Here is a 7604-nt window from a genome sequence, read left to right as displayed (position 1 = left end):
AAGTAAAGGCCCGGTCTAACTGCTCCCACTTTAAGGCCAAAAGAAAATTTCCTAACCGCTCTTGGAGGCGTCAGAGGGACGTCGACGCGATCCCTCTTCCCGTCCATCATGCAAGAGCCTGTCCGTCACTAGAAACCGGTGGGAACCCCTGAATTTTAAACACTTTCTCCTTGGAACTTTCTCTTAAAAACAAATCTAAAAAAACCTTTTTTTTAATGTTTATTCATTTTTGAGAGAGAGAGAGAGAGAGAGAGAGACAGAGCAGGAGCAGGGGAGGGGCAGAGAGAGAGGGAGACACAGACTCCAAAGCAGGCTCCAGGCTCCGAGCCGTCAGCACAGAGCCCGACGCGGGGCTCGAACTCATGAACCGCGAGATCGTGCCCTGAGCCGAAGTCGGACGCTTAACTGACTGGGCCGCCCAGGCACCCACTTGAAAACAAATCTAAATTGGAAAAAAAAAAAAAATCTAAATTGTTAGCAATTTAAAACCAGAACAAAACCCCCCAGCACGTGGAAGCTGTGTGACACAGCGGCCCCACCAGCATGGCTCCTGGACTGCTATTTCTGTGCCGGGGAACAGGGACGGCCAGGCGGTCAGCAGGGGCATCAATGGCCCTGTAATCAGAATGCAGCCCAGCCCCAGCTCCGGCTGGCTCCCCTTCCACCGGGAAGCTGGGGCCCGGGAGGGGCCGTGAAGGGAGGCCCGGGGGGACCGGAGGGTTGGGGGGCCCCTTCCTTTCTTCTCAGCCCCTCCTCCAGCCCTTCCTTTCTTCTCAGCCCCTAAGATGCCACCACCCCCGCAAGCCTGTTCACACAAACGCGCAGAGGCCCCCGGGGGCAGCTCTGCGTCTCCAAGCCGGCGGCCATCAAGGGGAGGCCACCAAGGCCATCTTCGTCAGCTCTGGTCCGCCCTCTGGCCAGTTCACGTGCCGCCTGTGGGACAGGTGGCTCGGTTCCACCCAGTGCTGTTGCGGGAGCCCCGGCTGCGTGCCAGGCGCCGGGTCCCGCCCGAGATGCCGGACGTGTCTGTGGCGCATTAAGGACGGCTGCCCCGCTGGGAGGCACGTTCATTTCTCCAAGGCCGGGAACCTGAGCTGGCCCTGGGGCCGGCTCTGACCCAGGGCACGGGGCAGAAGCGACACTCGGCGGGTTCCAGGGCTAGACCGTAAGAGGACAGGCAGGGTCTCCCGCACTGTCTGCACTGGGAGGATCGGTCCCCCTGATCTGGGGTTCGGTACCTGCAAACCCTCACAGCCTACAGGCCCTCACTCTCCTCCAGCCTGGCCTCCGCTCCACCTGCTTCGTATGATGTACCCGTTCACCCAGAGCGTGGGTGGGAAGGAGGGCCATAGGACTCAGACCCCCCTCCACCCCCATAGGAGGAAAGGGACACCGTGCTCCCTCCAGGAAGTCAGGCTACTTGGCCGTCCTTCTGTAACTAAGCAGCAATCGTTCCAGCACCTCCAGGATCCGTGCAGAGCGTGTCTGGGGCCCTGGCCAGACGCTCACCTTCGAACAGAGAATCGGGGGCTTTTCCTGCAGGGGCAGCAACAGCCAGCCCACAGGGGCTCAGCTTGGCCACAGGCTCAGGCAGATCCAGGCGGCAGAAAGAGGGGTGAGCAGGGCAGAGCCTGCTGGCCAAAGTTCCTGCTGGAAAAGCAGCCCCTGGAATGTTCTCTCTGCTGCTGCAGAGCCCTGCATTACCCAGAGGACTTCACAGGGTGACCCCCTCTTCCCCTGGGAATCAGATGACGCGAACCACTCCAAGGATCTGGCATCTCACGGCTCTGATACCTGAGGCTCTGCCAACACGAGCTGCCACTCCTTCGCCACCGCCGAACACAGAGCCTTGGGCGGCCTGGCCCACTGCCAGCTTCTCTTCTCCACGAGGAGGCCCCAGCTACCCTGGGCCTGCTGGGGCCAGCGGGGCACCTGAGCTCCCCTGTCCGCCCCGAGGCACAGTGAGATGCACAGGGCCCAGGCCCGGAGGGACTTGCCCTGCCCCAGGCCAGGCTGCAAGTCGGGAACGCATTGACCGGACCTTTCAGAATAACAGGTGCTAGAGGGGACGTCCCTCTACCCCCAGGGACGGGGTTAGGGGTTCGGGTGAGGGCACCGGCCGTAGGCAGAGAGGTCTGAGGTGCCCACTGGCCTGGGCAGGGTGCAGGAAGGGTGCCGGAAGGGGAGGGAACAGACGTGCGGAGAGCAGAGACTCCATCGTGCCTCGGGAGTGGGGGTCTAGCCCGCTGGCTTCCAGAACCAGGAGGATCTTGAGGGTGGTCGCGGGGGGGGGGGGGGGGGGAAGAGGGGGGCAGGCGGGGCCCCCACCCCCCCAGCACACCGGGCCTCCCGGGTACCATGTTACCTGTGTTCCCATCTGTCAACGCGCCCTGTCCCCCTGAGCCCCCACGCTCCCCACCCCGCCCCCCGCCTCCTGCCCGGCCGCCTGTGGAGGCTCCATCACCCTCCAGCCGGGGCATCTCTCTGTCTTACCTGCACCGCCTCCCCGGGTGGGTTCGTCCGTCTGGGCCTTGGACTTATCTCACCCGAGAGCTGATGACACCCGCCTCCGCCGGACGCCAGACGCGGGCCCCCACGCGGTTCTCCACATCGCCACGCACGCTTTTCCCCGGGCGGCCGGGAGCGGACCGTGAGTTCCTGCTCCCAGACCCCATGGCTCGCGCCCCTGGGCTTCCCCCACTGTCTGATGGCTCCAGACCCACGCAGTCTGCAGGCCCCAGGCTGGAGGGGCAGCTGGACCGTCCCTCTCCGTCTCCCCCTTCTCTCCTACCCAGGAGCAGACCTGTCAGCTGCTTCCTATGCCCTCTCCCTTCTCCCCAGGACCTCGGGCTCAGTGCCCCGTGTCCCCTGCCTGGACCTGGCAACAGAGTGAGCTTGCTGAAGCCTGGACCACACGCCCCCATGCAACCTGAATCAGCCCAGGCCCCCGCCGGCCCCTCCCCTGTCCCTCCCCAGACCCCCTCATGCCCCCCCCCCGTCTCTTGCCCCTCCCCTGTCACTCCCCTGACCGCCTCCTTCCAGCCCCCCTTCAGTGCCCCTCCCCCCCAGCTACAATTCTCTCCCGCATTTGCTTGAAGATTGTAGGGATGCTCCCCACTGTGTGCCTGGTCCAAACCCCCTTTCCCAAGCTCCTCTGTTGGCCAAGTCGGCCCAGGTCTCTCGTCAGAGACCCCTCCGTGGCCACAGGGGCTGAGAACCCCTTAATGTTACAGTAGCCGCAGCCCCTCCAGGCCTCACCCCACCCCTCCTCCTACGGGGGTGCAGGGGCCCAGCGTCCCTGGCCTCCCACCAGCTGGGCTCCAAAAATAAATACCCCACATCCTGATTCTTCTCCCACAGAATCCTGACCCCTCAGGGCAGGGCCCCCGCCTCGTCACCACCAAGGTGCCATCTGCACATCTAGAAAGTTCTCTGAAGAAACCCCTTCTGACACTGGCAAGCCAGCTGCTGGGACCTGCTGTGTGCTCCAGGAGGGACCCTCCACACACGGGCTCCGTGCCTGGGGGAAGGGTGGGGGGCTGGGGAAAACCTCTCTCCTCCCTCCCCTGCTTCCCGCCAGGGCCCTCCATGGCCTTACTCGTTTTCTCTTTCATTCCAGGAAACTCCCCGCACAGAAGAGAGCCGGGCTACCCCCCATCTGCTCTGCACCTCCATCGGGGCAGGACGCCTGGCCTGGCCTGGCCTGAAGCAGTGTGTGGGGCTGAGGGTTGGATGGGGACTTCAAACCTTCCTATCACCTTTGGGGTTAAACGTCCGCGGCCTCAGAGACGGGAGCACACATCAGAGGCAGAAATGCACACGAGGACCAGACCGATACCGTTTTTTCCACCAACCCGCTGGCGAACTCCGGGAGCCCCACATTCTGCGGGCAAGGCCCTGCGCAATGCCGGCGGGAACGCCCCGCCGTCCAGCTCCCACCGGGGACCCGCAGCGGCCAGCAAAGTGGCAGGTTCCGACCGCCACCGCCGGGGGCGCCACCGCAAAGGTACACGCGCCAACACTAGGAGGCGCACGCGCGCAGCTCTCGGCCCCGTGGGTGGGGCTTTCCGAACCTCGGGCCCTGGCGTCGCGCCTGCGCGAGGATCCTGAGCCGCTGAGCGGTCGGCAGACGGGGTGGCGCGGCACCCCGGCAGCGCGCGGAGGAGGTGCGCGTGGGGTGTGGGCTGTGCCCCCCGACGTGACGCCCGGTTGGGAAGTGAGGTGCGGGCGCGTGCTGTGCCACCTTTTATTTAAAAACAGACAAGAAGGGGAGGGAGACCCACCTTTTCTGATTGTGTTCTGCTCTCTCACGTTGACTGCAGAATCTTGTGACTAGTGCCAAGAAGTGTAAAACCACATTAAGTCGTAAAATGTCCGCTCTGTGAAAGAGAGAGAAAGTCACAGACCGGGAGAGAATTCTTCGCGAAACACGCATCTGATAAAGGACCGGTACCCAAAATGCACCAACAAAACATTTAAAACTTAGGAATAAGGAGAGAAGGAACCCAATTAGAACAGGAGCTAAAGACCTAAACAGACCCCTCACCAGAAGATTCCAGATGGGAAATGAGCTCACGTAAAGATGCTTAGTGTTAGCGTCAGGGGATTGCAAGTCAAAGCAGTGAGACGGCGCGGGGCCCCCCACCTGAAAGGCCGAAACCCGGAGCCCGAGAGCACCGGCTGCCGGTGGGGACGCGGAACCGCAGGGACCCCCATCCGAAATGGCGCGGCCACCCTGGAAGGCCCTGGGGTGGCTTCTCACAAAACTAAACATACTCTCACGTATGATCCGGCGATCCTGCTCCTTGGTGCTTACCCAACGGAGCTGAGAACTCACGTCCGCACGAAAACCCGCACGTACGTCTTTAAGCAGCTCCCTTCGTAACTGCCCAAACTCAGAGGCCGCCGAGACGTCTCTCAGGAGGTGAACGGGTCAACACACCGTGGTCCGCCCAGACAAGGGGAGGCTTGAAGACGAAATGAGCCATCAGGCCAGGAGACGGGCACGGAGGTCACGTAAGTGCGTGTTCCAAAGTGAAAGAAGCCAGTCCGGACTACCTATGTGCGACGCCAAGCGTAGGGCTTCTGGAGAAGGCAAAACGGAAGGGAGGGTGGAAAGATTGGCGGTTGCGGGGGTGGGGGGAGGCGGGAGGAGGAACGTTCCTGAGTTTCTAGGGCAGTGAAATATTCCACGTGAAGCCATAATGGTAAGTGCCCGTCCTCACGCATTTGTCGAAACCCACGGAATGCACAGCACCAACAGCCCTTAGCAAACGGCGGACCTTGGGTGGTAACAGGTGTCCGCCGTAGGTTCGTCTCTTGCGATGGATGAGCCTCGCTGATGCAGATGTTAGTAACGGAGGAAGCTCGGGCGAGGGGACACGGGGACTCTCTGTACTTTCCGGGGGATTTGTTTCGTAAACCAAAAACCGCTCTTTAAAAAAAAGTCCGTTAATTTAACAAACTGAATAAGACAAGTAGGTGCAAAAACATTAAATCATAAGAAAGCAATCTCTAAGAATCAGAATGAAACAAACCTATGTGTCCAGTCAGCGGCTTAACCACACCAAGACTTATTTCAAACGACTTTATAAAAACATGGTAATGTGACTATATATCCCCAGTGGAACGTATCCTAGGGGCAAAAATAACAATGAAGACACTTTAAATTGATGTCAGTAATCCAGTTGCTAAAACTGTTAGCAGTGCTACTTTGAGGCTGTTACACGCTCGTAACACATCTATATCCCACCAGCTACCCACTGCCATGTGGCAAACTACGAAGCTTTCTGGCAATGATCTGCTACTTCTCAGTTCTGTGGGTCCCACGGCTGGTTGTTCTTGGGCTCTCCAAGGGGCCCTTGTTTGCACCAAGTGACTTCCTTGGCCTGTGTCCTTCCCAGATGCCTCTGTCCAGTTCGAGCTGTCTCCTTCAGTCCAAGCTGGCCATGTTGTCGCCAATACAACTCCCTTTAGGACCCTGTAGATTTCCTGTGAATCTAATCAAGCCTGGCTCCATATCCCGAAAGCCGCATCCATAGTTCATTTTTGAGAGCGGTGTCTCTCTATCTTAGGGCATATCTGGGGCTGTTGTGGGATGAATCCCTTAAGTTTCCTGAAATCCCTTTTGTCTGACTGAGAGGGTCTCTCAGGCACAGCCTTACAGACACAGGCTTGATCTGAGCCCCAGGACTCCCCTCACTGTATATCTTTACCAGGTAGAGATACCGGGCAGGAGGGACAGTTTCATTTTCTAAGCAAGCACATCCTGGGCCTGCTTTTTAAACTCTGCTCGCAGATTGAACAGTGCCTTCCTTCGCTCACCTGCCTTTCCGTACCTTGTCGTGCCCAGCTAGCAGCCACGGGCACGGTTAATACCCTGTCTGGCGCTCTGCCCGGCCACGTGCCACAGTGTGTGAGGAACGCCTTATCTCTTCCACGTTGCCATAGGCCACAGCTTGTCGCTTATACCTAAGTGACAAGGGTCCCTCGCCACCTTCCCAGCCGTCACCCACTCAAAAGTCAATATCACGTGTTCCGGAACCGTCCTCTGTGTTGCTTCTCTGTTGCAACAGGACAGACTCCCCCAAAGTCAAGAAACTGTTGTCAATTTCCCACCATGCCTTGGGTCGGTGCTGGATCCCCCACCGACCTCACCTGCCCTCCCCCGCTTGGCACGGAGCCGACCCACCGGCTGAATGCCAAGCTTACCAAGAGTGGCTACGACCGCTGGTCCGCGTCCCCGCTTGTTTTATGATCTGAGGCTTCTTTGTAGCCCGGCGGTCCCCGATCCGAGACGAGAAACAGACTGCAGGCTCTCCTAAGGGCTCCCGTGGAGGTCAGACCACGCCAGCCCCACTGCTTCTTCCTGATCAAAGCCTACCATGAGACCAGCGCAGCTTCGAAACATGCCAAAACGGACTCTCCTACTTGGAGGCGTAGGAAACGTTCTGTGTCCAAACTGACAGATCACGTCCGGTGAGATAAAGCAAGTAAGTGACGTGTCGATGTCATTAGGAATCACGATCTTCGGTGTAAGAGGGGAGACGTGTAAATATAAGACCAAAGAAGCTACACAAACGCTGTCAGCCTACATTAAGTTGGATCTATTAGTATGAGCTCCTGGTATATTTTTCTCTTGCAAAAAATGACATGTGTTTCCCATCCCGGGGCTCAGAACGGCTTAGAGGTTGTGACTTGTCCAGCAGCAGTGACCCCTCAGCTCTCAGACTGTGACCAGAAAGAAAAACCATTCCCCCCTGAAAGGAACCGGAGCTCCGGAGAGGCACAGCCAGTCGGAGGTCTCAGGTGGGAAAGATGCATCTGGAACGTATCGTCTCGCAGGAAAGCTAGGCGCCCTCAACATGACGGAGCGCCAGAGTCAGAAGGCGGCCTCCCTCTGGCTGGGGATGGAACGATTTGCACATCAAAAAAATCTCTGTCTTCATCTACGCACACATCATCTGTGCCTGCAATGAACCGAGACCAAATTCAGGGGCACCATAACGACACCAAATGAAAAGAAAAGTTCCTGGGCGTTTTGGGAGCCACTAAGACCCCTTCTCGTTCCTTCCTGTGAATCGTGCCAAATGGAAAGAATCACA

The sequence above is a fragment of the Herpailurus yagouaroundi genome, unplaced genomic scaffold (assembly GCF_014898765.1).
Source record: "Herpailurus yagouaroundi ecotype Mexico unplaced genomic scaffold, PumYag 141, whole genome shotgun sequence".
Lineage (NCBI taxonomy): Eukaryota > Metazoa > Chordata > Mammalia > Carnivora > Felidae > Herpailurus > Herpailurus yagouaroundi.
Note: the sequence above shows the minus strand (reverse complement) of the source record.